The 14,623-nt window shown below is 33.5% G+C and overlaps 1 long non-coding RNA gene across 1 annotated transcript in view; it reads left to right on the top strand.

Moving 5' to 3' along the window:
- LOC309632538 overlaps window positions 1-14,623 on the top strand; it is a 95,047-nt gene that overhangs the window by 13,664 nt on the left and 66,760 nt on the right. The gene's annotated exons all lie outside the window — the stretch shown is intronic.

Below are 14,623 nucleotides of genomic sequence, written 5' to 3'. Positions count from 1 at the left end.
CATCTATACAATGGAGTGCTATGTAGCTATGAAAAAGATGATACAGAACTAGAAACAAACAGAATCTTGATAATATTGCCCTTGAGTTTTATTTTTCCTGGTTGAAAACTGTAGTCTTCTTAGTCTGCCTTTGTTGGAGGAAGCTGTTCCATTCTCATAGTCATTTGTGATCCTCTTCATGGTCCTACTAAATCGGTCTCAATTCTGTGAACAAATTAAATGAGTGAATTTTAACCCTATTAATGGAGACAAGTAAACTACTGGTTTGCTGATCTCGACCACGTTTATTAATCTTGATGAAGGATCCACAATCTTTAGAAGACTCAAACAGCTTCTAAAGCATAAAGAAAAATCCCGAACATTGACTTACAGAAGGGTAAAGAAAGTAACCCAGAACAGATAATGTTATGATTATTGAAATTTCAATCCCGATTTTGTTTCCTTTGTCTCTAAATATGTTAAATTATTTGTTAAACCAGAACCTTAAGATACTTTCTAACATTTTAGAACCTGGAATTAAATGAAGTATTTTAATTAATTTTACTTCCGTCTTTTAAATGTTTCTGTAAGATACAGGATGACCAACTTTTAAACCAAAACAAAGAGGAGTGGAAAATTACTTTCTTAAAAAAAAGTGAAATTTCACATTTAAGTAAGACAAATCAATTCAAAAGATTTTACAGAATAGTTAGGTAACAAGATTTAACCTCAAATAAATTTTCCTATGGTTCCTTTTACCCCTCAAAGAAATGACTGGACATCCCACTACCATTAATACCAAAAAAAAAAAAAAAAAAGGGTGTTTATGGGGATAAATGACCTAAGCTCTATTTTAGGGAGGTCCTGATATGATGAGATTGAGTTATGCCAAAAATACTTTTGTAACACAATATATATGACACTAACTCGAAAGATGGAATTGAAACTTAGAAAATGTTGAGAAAGTTGGATTTTAGTGATTATAACCTGCCTGGTTGATTAAGCCAATAAATCTCTCCTCACAGTTGCTTAGACTGAACCTACTTAAAAGTATTTCTGTGATACTTGGCTCAGCATCAAATTACTCTTACCACAAACCTCACTCTTCCTGTTCCATAACTCTTCAATTAGTGGAGCCCCTGGGTAATTGCAATTCCCTTAATGGAAGAATAGTCCCAGTGACTGGTTTTCCTGGCTCTGAATCTCAGTTGCTCAGTGACTTTGGCACATGTTGTCTGATCTTCTATTCTATCCACTGTTTCCATCTCCACTTACATCCTTTCACTTGCTGGTGGCTCAGTGTTGTCTGCATGGGTAAATAGTCTGAATCCTGGACTCAGTTTTGCCCTGTGGATCACTTACATTTTCTTTCATGGATTGTACCTCAGTTTCATTCTTTTTGCTTGTGTCATCACCTGACCCTTATACTTGAATCAAATAAAGCTCTTGGCTTTTGTTCCCATATTTATATTCCAGAGCTATTAACCAAATCTTTAACATCCCCCAGACTGAGTCCCAGGCATAATTCCTTGATTATCAGTTACAAACAATGTCTTGCCCAGAATTTTTTGTATGCTCCATAATGACACTGATGTTGATAAAATACCTCATCTCCATATATACTCGAGTTCCTATTAAGAAGTATTGTAAGTATTGTTACACTTATCATCATCAGAAGAGAATAAAGCATTCAGTTGTATATGGCACTGTTAGATGCTTTAAAAAAGTAAATTTGACAGCACTGGTTCCTATCACTCAAGAAGTTATGATTAAAAAGGAGATATAGGCACACATATTTTAAAATAAGATTCTACATTAGCTTGAGGAGAGTAATTTGTTATCATTATAGTCCAAGGGCTTTAGTAGGACCCACCAGAGATGATGGATGATGATTCAGTATCATCCCATTTCAAGAAATTTATTAAATGTATCTATCAAATGTTTTTATGAGGACAGTGATCCATGGCACAGTGATGAAATGTAAGTTTGCAGTAGATTCCTAAATCTGCCATGCTGCTTATCATTACCCTCACTATGTTTTCTTCCCTCTTTCTCACATTTCTGGAAAGTTTATTTCTTCAATTGGTGGTCACAGAATTTAAAGTACATGATTAAAACCAGTAATCTTAATTATATAAATATGGCCCTTGGGTGCAAAAGAAAAGACTCAGCTCATGTCAGAGATGTTAGAGGACTAATATGGCAAATGTTTACCATTCTCTAGGCAATGTCACTGCTTGGTAAAACAGGACCATAGGGAAGAACATTCTTTTTTTCCCCTTAGGCTTATAAGGTAAACTAAAGTGCCTGGCTGGACCAGAAAAGAATCAAATCAATTATAGAAAGAGTAAGTCATGAGTTCCATTAATCAAGAAGAAATAGATGAGAACTTCTGTTATTGCAGAATAAAGAGGTTTGCCAATCCTCTCCACAAAAAACAAGAATAAAACTGGAAAAAAAACTGACAAAAATAACCAACGTTCTTGAAATCAACCAAAGGCAGATAAATTGAGAAGCATTTATTCCTAAAAAATTTCTAGAGCTACAGGTAAGAATAGTACATGATTTCAAAGAAGCCATTATAAATATGTGCAAAGAATTAAGGGTAATTACATTCAAAAAATGAAAATATGATACCAATGACTAAATACATAGGGAATTTCAATAAAGAAATTTAAATGTATGAAAGTAAACCAAACTGAAATTTAGTTTTAAAAGTATAGTAACTGAAATGAAAGATTCACAAGATGGGCTCAATAGCAGATTTGAGATAAGAGAAGATAAAAATAGATAACTGTAAAGTAGATCAACAGAAACAATCCAATTTAAAGAACAGTGACAAAGGCTGAAGAAAAATGGACAGAGTCTCATAAACCTGTTGAATTCCATGAAGCACATAAAAATATCTGTAAAGGCAGCTTCAGGAGAAGAGGAGAATAAAAGTGGGCAGAATAAATATTTGAAGAAATAATGGCTGAAAACATCCCTAGTTTGATGAAAAGCATTAATTTACACATCCAAGAAGATCATCAAACTTCAATTTAGATAAACACAAAGAGATCCACACCTCATAGTAAAACTACTGAAAGCTAAACACAAAAATAAAAACTTGAAGGCAGCAAGAACAAAATAATACATCATGTACAAGGAAACAACAATATGATTAACAGCTGACTTCTCATCAGAAACAGTAGAAATCAGAAGGCAGTAAACTGACATAGGTGAAGTGTTCAAAGAAGACAAACCTGTCACCCAAGACTTCTATAATCAGCTAAACTTTTCTTCAAAAATGAAGGTGAAATATACACATTCACAGATAAAAACTAAAAGAATTTGTTGCCTGCAGACTTGGCCTACAACAAATACTGAAGGAAATTCTTTAGGTTGAAAGGAAATGACTACAGATATGAACTTGAGTCCACAGTAAGGAATAAGAAATGCTATAAATGGTAAACAGGTAAATATAAAGAATTCTATATGCACATTTTCCTCTTCTCTCTTTTTTAAAACATAAGATTGTTAAATGCAATAATTATAATACTGTGTTACTGGGATGTGTTTGTGTGTGTGTGACAATTATAGCAAAGAATGGAGGAAGAAATGGCATTATATTGGAGCAAATTTTCTATATTTTACAAATGTTTTAAGTCAGCATTAAACTCAAGTAGATTGAGATAAGTTGGAAAAGTATATTGTAATACTAAGAACAAACACAGATGGATAAGCAGACAGACAGAAAGATTTAAAAAAAAACTGTGAAAAAAGGAATTAAAATGGTAAATTAAAACTTTTACACAAAAGAAGAAAGTAAAAGAGGACAAAGAAACAAAAACATGAGACATAAAAAAATAAATAGCAAGATAGTAGATGGAAATCCAAACGTATTAATAATTGGTTTAAATGTGAACTGACTAACCACTTCAACGAAAAAGCAGAGGCTGTCAGACTGCATAAAAAGCAGTATCCAAAGATATGTTGTCTAGAAGAGACACACATTATATTCAAAGACACAAATAAGTTAAAAAGATACACCACACAAACAGTAACCATAAGAGTGGAGTTGAAGTGCCTATATTACCATCAGACAAAATTGAGTTTAAGAAAATAAATATTACTAGAGACAAAGAGGAACATTTCTTAAAAGGGTCAATAACATCTGAAAGATATACAAATTATAAATGTACTTACACTTAACAACAGAGCCCAAAATAGTAAAAAAAAAAAAAAATGGATTTGACAGAACTGAAAGGAGAAACAGAAAATTCAACAATTATAGTTGGATATTTTAATACTCCTCTTTCAGTAATTGATAAAATAACTAAGCAGTAAGTATATAAAAGAACTGAAAAACACTATCACCAAATATAGTCTACATAACTTGTAGAAAACTCAAATCATCAGCATTAAAATACACACTCTTTTCCAGTGCACATGGAACACTCTCCAGGGTAGGCCATATGCTAAGCCATAAAACAACAAATTTACAACAAGTTTAAAATGATTTATAATAAATTTTTAAATGACTGGAATCCTACAAAGTTTGGACTACAGATTTAAATTAGATATCAGTAAGAGAGAGAAATTGGAGAAATTCCCAAATATTTGGAAATTAAACAACATACTTCAAAATAATCCCTTGGTCAAAGAAAAAATCATTAGGGAAATTTAAAAATATGTATCTTAAACTAAATAATAAAAAAGTACAAAACACTAAAGTGTAATACAAAAAATGATTCTTTAAAAAAAAATCAATAAAATTGATAAACCTTTACTTAGACTGATGAAGAAAACCATGAAGACACAAATTGTCAAAATCGAAAATGAAAGAGAGAACATCATTATAGACCCTACAGAAATGTAGAGGAAATATTAAGGAAATATCACAAACTGCATGCCACAAACTGAAAAAATTAGATGAAATGGAAAAATATCTTAGAAAGGCACAAATTACCAAAAGTTTCTCAAAGGTAAATAGGGGGAGAAAAAGCTGAATAAACGTATGTCAAGTAAAGACCTAGAACTGTAATTTAAAATATTCTGATTGAAGAAAAATTGCTCAGGCCCAAAAGACTTTACTTTTGAAGAAGAAATAATATTAATGCTACAAAGACTCTCAGAAACAGAAGAGGAGGGAGCACCTACCATCTCATTTTATAAGGACAGTATTACGCTAATACCAAAGACTCAGAAAGGAAAACTACAGCTCAACATCCCTCGTGGAAAGATGCTAAATTCCTTTTAAAAATATTAGCAAACTGAATCCAGGAACATAAAAAGTATTATATACCATGATCAACTAGTATTTATCCCAGGAATTCAAGGAGGGTTTAATACCCAAAAGTAAATATAATACACAATATTAATAGAATAAAGGACAAAAAACACATGGCCATCCATCATAAAAGATGCAGAAAAAGAATTTGACAAAATCATCAGCCATTAATCATAAAAACTCTAAACAACCTAATAATAGAAGGAAACTTCCTTAATTTGACAAAGGGCAAGTAATCTTGTAAAAATCACCTGTAAAAACCTGTAAAAAAAACCTATAGTTAACATCATACTTTAACTGTGAAAGACTGAATATTTCTCCATAAGATTAGGAATAATACAAGGTTGTGTGCTCTCACCACTCCTAGTCAACGTTGTACATAAGATTCTAATCAATGAAATAAGGCAAGAAAAAAATTCAAACTGTCTATTCACAGATGATGTGATCTTTAAAAAAAAATACCCTAAAGAATCTACAAACAAACAAAAATTATTAGAATCAATAAGTGGTTTATTAAGTTCACAGGATACAAGATTAATATACATAGATTGATGATACATACATACTAATGACAAATAATCCAAAAATAAAATTAAGAAAACATTTCCATTCACAGTAGCATCAAAAGTAATAAAATACTATAAATAAATTTAACAAAAAATCGTAAGACCTCTATATTGAAACTACAAAATATTGTTGAGTGAATTTAAAGAATAACTAAGTAAATGCAGAAATGTACCATATTCATGGATTTCAAGTCTCGATAATGGTAAGATAGCAATTCTTTTCAAAGCGATATGAAGATTCGGTTAAGTCATAATCAAAGTCCCATACAATTTTTTTTGATAAATCAACAAGCTAATATTAAAATTTATATGGAAATTCAAGGGACTTAAAATAGACAAAACAATTTTGAAAAAACTTATGCTACCTAATTTCAAAACTTACTATAAAGCATTGTAACGATTCAATGGGAAAAGGATTATTTTTTCAACAAAAGGTGCTGGAACAATCTGATACCCATTTTGAAAAGTGAATGTAGTACCTTTTCAAGAACCATACAAAAAAAAGCAGAGTTTGACAGTTACAACCCAGAAATTCCACTCCTAGGTATCTACTCAAGAGCAGTGATAACATATGTGTGCACAAAGACTTATGCACAAATGTTCATAGCTGCATTATTCATAATAGCCAAAAACCAGGGGAAAAAATCCAAATGTCCATTAATTTGTGAATAGATGATACAATGCAGTATAACCATTATACAATGAAATATTAACAGTGAAAAGAATAAACTGACCATACAACCACAAGAATAAACCTCAAAAAGCATGTTAAGTGAAAGCAGACAAACACAAAAGTCTGCATGATTTTTCAATACTGCATGATTTTCAATACTGCATGATTCCATTTACATGAAATTTTTAGAAAAGTCAAAACTAAACTCTATAGAAAACCAACCAGTGTTTTCCTGGGAGTGAGAAATGCAATCAGTTGTAAACAAGTACAAAGGGTCTTAAGTGACCATGGAAATGTTCTAAAACTGGATTGTGGTGATTATTGTACAAGTATATAATCTTACTAAAAGTCATCAAGCTGTACATTAATTATAGGTAAATTGTTTTTTATATAAATACCTCAATAAATCTGTTAAAAGTGGGGGAAAAAAAGAAGAAACATAAAAATAGGTTCAGTTCTTTCTCCAAAATTTCCTAAAGAGCTCTTCTATTCCAAAGAGATTGTGTGAGCAAGATCCTAAACCAACTTTCCTCTTTAATACTTGTTGAAATTTAGTACACTTATCTATATATTTACATATTAATTGTCTTTCTCATCTTACTAGAAAATGCTGAATCTCTTGAGAACAAAAATAATAGTTAATATTGAATCCATACCACCACCATCCCCTTTCCAAGAATCCTCCATGTATTTATCTGGGAACCATTTGCTGAATCACTGAGAAATCAATGTTCTCAGCTCAAACACCAGCATCTGCTCTAACTACCTGGGAAAATGTCTTTTCTCATGAGTTTTCTCATGGTTAACCCTTGATGTCATTCTAAGTTTTAGATATGTTCTATTTTTAAGCTTCTGTGAGCACACAAGAAGGAAAGGAACAGGGGGGAAAAGGTCTGTGCATTTTTTTCCCCAGCAATAATTCTGTTCCTTTATTTCTCAAAAAGTACATTACCATTCTTAGAATTTCTTTAACATTTTTCACTTCATATAATTTGGCTTTTTCTCCTCTCTATTGTCCCTTTTCTAGCTTTTCTCTTCTATTAATCACTCCTTTCTTTGAAAGGAAAATTATCATATGATCAGGTGTTCAAGGTCATATTCGGAGAATTACCCCCATCCACTACTTCATCAAATAAATCTCTTCTACCTAGATTCCAAATTGAATTATTTAATCCATTCATTTTTTATTATCCATAAAATAAATAATCATGATCGTCACATCTGAATCAGCTGTGTGGTGAGTCATATCAATTTTTAAATAATCTGAAGTGAATGAATTAGCTAAAATGAAGCTGATGTACTTCAGCAAACATCAGCAGTGCCAAAATCAAGTATCACCACGCAACTTCTTAAAAAATGACGACTGTCCAGTCCAGCAAGTGATATCTGTGGGGATGCTAGACGTTCAGTCTTTTTCATTCAGCATTAGTCAATGTGCTCCAACCTGCTGCCAAGTAGTGCACGGTGTTCAGGAGATGCCAAATCAGAAGAGAAAGTCCCCAAACTTGGAGAAACTCCCATTCAACTAGAAGCAGACATGATAAGAGATAATTTGCTCTACACTATTACTCCGAACTATAATATGATATAAACAAAATGTTGGAATAGTTCAGAAATAATGGACTACTTTCTCAGTTCTTCTACTGCCCATCCTCAATGCTACAAACTTCAACCAAGTTCTTTTCCTGATTCCTTAGAAACTGAAGAGAAGGCAAGGAAAGGATTATCACAAATGTGCCCCAGCAGAATGCTATTTATGGAAGTAGCAGCTAAATATCCTTATTTAGATAAATCATTTTTTTATGATAGCTTAAATAAGATCAATATTTATTTATGTTATTTATGTTCACATAACAGTAGATATATAGATAGATATAGATAACTCAGTACACAGTATATATATATAGTACATAGTACATATATATCCTCAGGTTCTATAATCTGAAAATATTATCCTTATATGCATATCTTCAGATTCTATAATGTGAAAATATCAGAAAGAGAATGACTGGCCCAAACCACTCAGATTAGTGTCAGTTCTTTCATTAAGAGAAATTATTAAGGGACTATTGGATAAAAAAATGATTGAATACAAGCACCTACTTTTATTTCTTCTCCAGTCCTATTAAAACAATAATAAAGAGACCTTAAAAGGTATACACTCACAAGGATGTGAAAAACAGGAGAAAAGAGAACAGCAACAAAATTTTGAAAGACCTAAAGAAGAGAAGTAGATTTAGCTGCCCCCCTTTAAAATGAATTTTAAACTGGCTATAGAGGGAGCCAAGAGCAATCTTTAAATCCTTTAAAGTTTTAGGAATTGGTGACACCACCCTCTGAAAGTGGAAAATGGTTGAAAGTCAATTTGAGTAACAGATAGTTCTCCACATCCATTATCTCTGGCAAAATAAATAAAAAAGAAAATAAATAATTGAATTTTATTCTCAAATATAGGCTCTTTAGACTGCCAAACATGTGAAAGAATAATAGCTACACTTGTAAAGCACTTACTGTGAGCCTGTTATTTTCGAAGCACTTTATTTATTGTAAATTTATTTACTCATTTCATCCTTACCTCAGTCCTATGAGATGGACATCTAATTATCCTCAAATTACTAATGCATACAGCACCAAAAAAAGGAGAAACAAGTAACATACTGGATGCTAAGATATCTGCATCCTCCCCACCCAACCGTCTTTCTTCTCTAAGACGCCATAATACTGCAGCCGAGACTCCACCCTCTAGGAAGGAGATGGAAAGACTCTACTATAGGATCCTGATAGACTCATTAGGAAAGACTTAAGACTTACTGACATCAGTGTTTCCCAACTACATGGCCCAGCCAATCACCTGCAGTAAAACCCACAATCTGCCAACATGAGCTCAGAGTCTCCAATCAACTCCTTAGTACCCCACTGATAAATATAAACAAACATGAGAATTACCAGGCATCTGAGGAAAACAGCTAAAATAAAAGTTTGAGAACAAAACAAACAAAAATTTAAAAAACAACTTAAAAAATCATTTAGGAGAAAAAAAAGATCTTGCAGATATAAGAAGACAAAATAATTCCTGCCACCCATCTATTACCTATCCATCAATAGGTAACAGAAGATGTTTTGATCATGAAACAATAATGCTATTTTTAGAAGTAATTCTCAGATAAATAAAGAGGCATTTAAATGTATATTTTCAGTAACTAAAAACTCAATAGATATGTTGGGATATACAGATTTAGAAAATTTTCTAGAAAATAATGCTAAAAAATAGAAATAGGAAATGCAAGAGAAGAGATAAGAATATCTGAGGGCCAGTTCAGAAAGTCAAACATCCATATAATAGGAGGACCCAAAAGAGAGAACAAGATTGAAAGGAAATAATTATCAATAAAATAATTCAAAAAAATTTCTAGAAATGGTGGGTATGTAACTTTCCAAACTGTTGGATCCCACTGGTAGAGCTATAATAGCTAAAAGCAGACCCACACCAAGGCACATAATTTGGAAATTTCAGAGAACTTCAAAGAGAAGGGCTAAGCTTCTGAAGAGGAAAATAATTACGTTTAAAGGACTGGGAATCAGAATATCATTAAACTGCCCAGCATCAACATCAGAAGCTAGAAAGGCACCAAAGCATGGCCCTCTTTCAGTCAAGTGTGAGGGTAGAATAAAGATGTTTTCAGGAAAGCAATTTTCAAAAAATTTACTTCCTGTGCATTCTTTCTCAGGAAGCTACTGAAAGATACACTCCCCTAAAATGAGAGAGTAAATGGATACAGAGGAAGGAATGCAATGCAGAAAACAAGAGAGCCAACCCATGAGAGGTGAAAGGGGTCCAGGGCTAGAAATGTGCATGGAACACAGGGGCAACCAGTCTTGTTTGGAGGAGCATGTCAGAAGATGCCTCACGTGATTTCTTCAGGAAGATAAAATCGATTGAGTACTTGATACATGTAGAGCAGAGTAAGACACTTGCCAATGAGATTGGGGTGGAATTAATGAGAAGTACATAAAAAAACAAGCCAAAAAATAGCAGCAGCAAAAAACAGCAACAAAACAATAAATATCAGGAAATAAAAGTTGTGTAGGAAAGAAAAAATAGCATAATTTACTACATTGCTTTATCATAAATTGTATTAGCATACTTACGCTAATATAAACACAGAATGTTTACCTATTCAAAATTAAAATGAAATTATATTGAGGAATAGGAGTAAAAAGGGTACTATTAGGAGGTTAGGGTAAAAAAAGCAAAGAGAGTTAAAATCTTTTTTTTTTTTCTCAAAACAGAAGTCAATAAGTGCAGCCTAAAACTGAAACACCATGAAATGACAAATCAAGTATGTTATTTAGAGATATGGAGATAAATACCAAAATAATTACTAAATTTGGTGAAAGGGAGACATCTATGTGTTTGGGGTGGGGGATTTTTTTTTTTTTACTTGTGAAATTTGTAAGTTATTTGACCCTTAAGCTATATGTATGTATAATTGTGACAAAAATCATAATTTAACAAAGAACAGAAAAGAAGCTCTGCAATATCCATGCTGCTCATTTGCTTGATTCTTGACATAATCTGTTCTTTCTTATAAGAGAAAACTGTTAATTTTCCTTCCTCATTCTTAACTACTTCAAAGGAGTGATTGAATTTTAAGAACATAAAGCATGATGCTCGCTATAGCAGGGATTTAAAATTCATTTCTAAATAGTTTTATATACATATATATATGTATATATATATATGTTTATGGGAAAATTTCAGGTGACAGATGTTAATAATCCAACAAGCTACAGGAGAAAAGAGTACCAAGGCTTTGATGCCCCAAGAGTTGCGGAAGGTCACAAACCAACTATGTAAATATCTAGTGGTAATAATACTTTAATAACAGAACTTTACTTTTTTTAATCTTTTATTCTTGGAGTTGGGGGAGGAGGGAAACATATGGTAGGAGAAGATAATGAGAGAAGGAATAAGAGTGCTGACTTAAAAATCCACTAGGAACCCAAAGAAGTCCCATAATAACTTCACTATTTACCATCACTGATTATTTCTTATGAAACATGTGTGCTACAAATAAAAAGTTTTATTTGAATTCAGAATCATTTGTTTAGCCTGAAATCAATCAAGCTGCAAAAATTCCTCATCTATGGCAGCCACAAGTATATGCCACAAAACAGTCCCTTTATGCCAAGGGATGGTAATAAGTTTAGACAAAAGAAAGTCAAAGGTGACTTCCAGAATTTTTACAGCAAATTCACTGAGTGCTATGGTCTAAGTGTTTGTGTTCCCTCCCTCCACAAATTCACATGTTGAAATCCTAACATCCAAAATAATGGTGTTAGGAGGTGGGGCCTTTGGGAAGTGATTAGATCATGGGGTGGAGCCCTCATGAATGGGATTAGTGCCCTTACAGAAGAGATACCACAGAGCCCCTACCCCCTTCCACCATGTGAGGGTACAATGAGAAGGTGGCTACCTAGAAGAGGGCCTTCACCCGACCATGCTGGCACCTTGATCTTGGACTTCCAGCCTCTAGAACTGTGAGAAATAAATTTCTGTTGTTTATAAGCCATCTGGTCCATGATATTTTGTACAGCAACCTGAACAGACTAAGTCACTGGGATTCTGCGTCAGTGGGGATCTTGTTCAGTGCACTGAAAAATAATTAAGGGCAGGTGGGACTCTGGCCTTATATAAAAAGTCAGTATGGGTATCAAGAATATTAAGAACTTGATCACAACACATTGATATATGTACTAAAAAAGAAAAGGTCACTGTTCTCTCTCATTTATAATCTGAAACACAGATACATGAGTGAGAGAGTAAACACTGAATGACGCATTATTGATAGTGTCATATTTATCTGACACTATTTATCTGACACTATTGTATGTGATCAGAATATGACATTTTAGGGGATAAAAAAAGCACTGAAAACATTGCTATACATACCTTTTGACCCAACAAGTTCCCTGCTAGGAATCTTTCTCCCAAAATTCCACATATGTACAAAAATATATGCATAAGAATGTACACTGCAGAATTATATATGAGAAAAAGAGAAAACATCTAAAATGTTCATTAATTTTAGAATTTCCAAGTGATACATCTGAATTATAGAATATTAAAAATCCATTTGACTGTATATATACAGTCATACACAGCCTTGATTGTATATATGGTAATATATCCTAGATAGTTTTAGATCAAAAAATTTTTTAAATATTTTACTGTGATCTCATTTATATTTTTAAAATATCTGCATGTGTGTACAATATGAATTTCAATGCCTAGAATAGGCCCTAGAAGAATACACACTGCTTGTTGGTAGTGATTACCTGATTACCTCTGGGAAGGTTATATGGAAAGGATGAGGGTTTAGAGAAGCCATATGTAATAGTGGGATTAAGGGTATGGACTTTGGTGCCAGACCTCTTAAAGTCTGAATCCTGGCCACTTACTGTATGTCCTCTCTAGATCCTTCAGTTTCCTAATTTTTAAAGTGTATGGGTACATGTGAATATTGCTTAGAACAGACATGGCACGTGATCAATTAGCAAGCATGAAGCAAACGTTCATCGGTATTATTAAGGGAGAATTCTAGTTTTCATTCTGTAACTGCTGTTTTATTTAACTCTTGTACAATAGATCAGTGTAATATTTTATAATCTAAAATAAAGAGCAAATCGAGAAATTCTGGTGTAATTGTTCTAATAATGATGAAATTGTACAAAAATATCTGGGCATTGAGTTCCAAGACCTTCTGCCCATTCACTGCTAAATGAACTAAAGTACTCAAAGTAAATAATTACCCCTCTACTATCTCAAGGGCAGGAAATTATTGCTCTTCCCCCTTAATGAGTCCCACAGTGCTGTGTACACAGTGGGTGTGCACTAAATATTTCCTGATAATGATAATGGTGAGGATGCTGACAGCTGTGACATACTATAAAGCTTAATTTAAAAGCCATCAGGAAAATGTAACACAGAATATGGCCCTTCTGAATTTTGTCTGCATGGGAAACAGATTCTGTTAGATTACTAATAAAGTAATTCAGGGCACATTGTACTATTGATTGCTTTGGAACCATCTGAGTTTTTGCTCATTAGTATGATCTAATTATTATTTCAGATGATTCAGAGGGCATGACAAGGTCCATTTCTATTATTTCAGTATTAAAAGCTGGTCTCCTGTAAGCATTTTCTAAATTAAATGCACAAAAGATGTTATCAACTAAATTATATTTAATCCCTGAAGCAAGACTTTGCAGCAGTGTGACTATTTTCTATTTCCTTAAATTGCAACGCTACTCTGTTTCTGCAGTGACATACTCCTTTTCTGTGTGTTTAAGCAGTCCATGCATGGAGAGAATGACTTTATTGGAAACATGATGGTGCCTCTCTATTCTAGCTCCATCTAAGTTTGGGGGGATGGGGCTCCAACTGTTTGTTTATAGGTTACACTCTCTCTCTTCTGCAATCACTGAAGCATCAGCCAGGTAGTATATCAACGACAAATTATCCCTCCTATCGGCAAAATCTGAAATTAATCTTTAATGATGAATGTCTATCTCCTTGATGCCAGTGTGGTGGTGACTGCAGTGCTGGGAGGAGACACCACAATTAATTTATAATAGAGAGAAGATACACTGCAGGGAACCAGAGCCAGGACTATGGAGTGTTGGTGGCCTTTCTCAATGGGAGAGTCTCCCTCCATAACTGTATCCATCAGCATCTAGTCAGGGAAGAAAAACTACACTAATTATCTGAACAGGGAAATTTTAACATAAAGAATTGTGAACTATTAACAGGATATGAACTACTTAGAGGGGCAGGGAAAACTCTAAAGATTACGGGAATAGCAGACCTAAGGAGTAGCTGCCACTCTAAGGTAGAGACAGAACAGTCAGGAAGGAACAAGCTGAGAAGGGGATTCTGCCCACGGCTGAGACTGAGACCTCATTGGAGAGGGTGTACCTGTGGCTCAGTAGATGGCGGAAAAGTCTACTGAGGTGTCCCAGGTTGGACCTGGATGCTGGGGTGCTGATGAGACACACTAATAAGCTGCTGCTGGAGCATTAATAAGACTCACTGGAAAGTCACCTTAGGTGCCAGCAAAGACTGAAAACTTG

The sequence above is a fragment of the Balaenoptera borealis genome (assembly GCF_965194805.1).
Source record: "Balaenoptera borealis genome assembly, chromosome: 7".
NCBI classification, from domain to species: domain Eukaryota; kingdom Metazoa; phylum Chordata; class Mammalia; order Artiodactyla; family Balaenopteridae; genus Balaenoptera; species Balaenoptera borealis.
The sequence above is the reverse complement of the archived record's forward strand: the minus strand, read 5'-3'. Positions and strand labels throughout refer to the sequence as shown.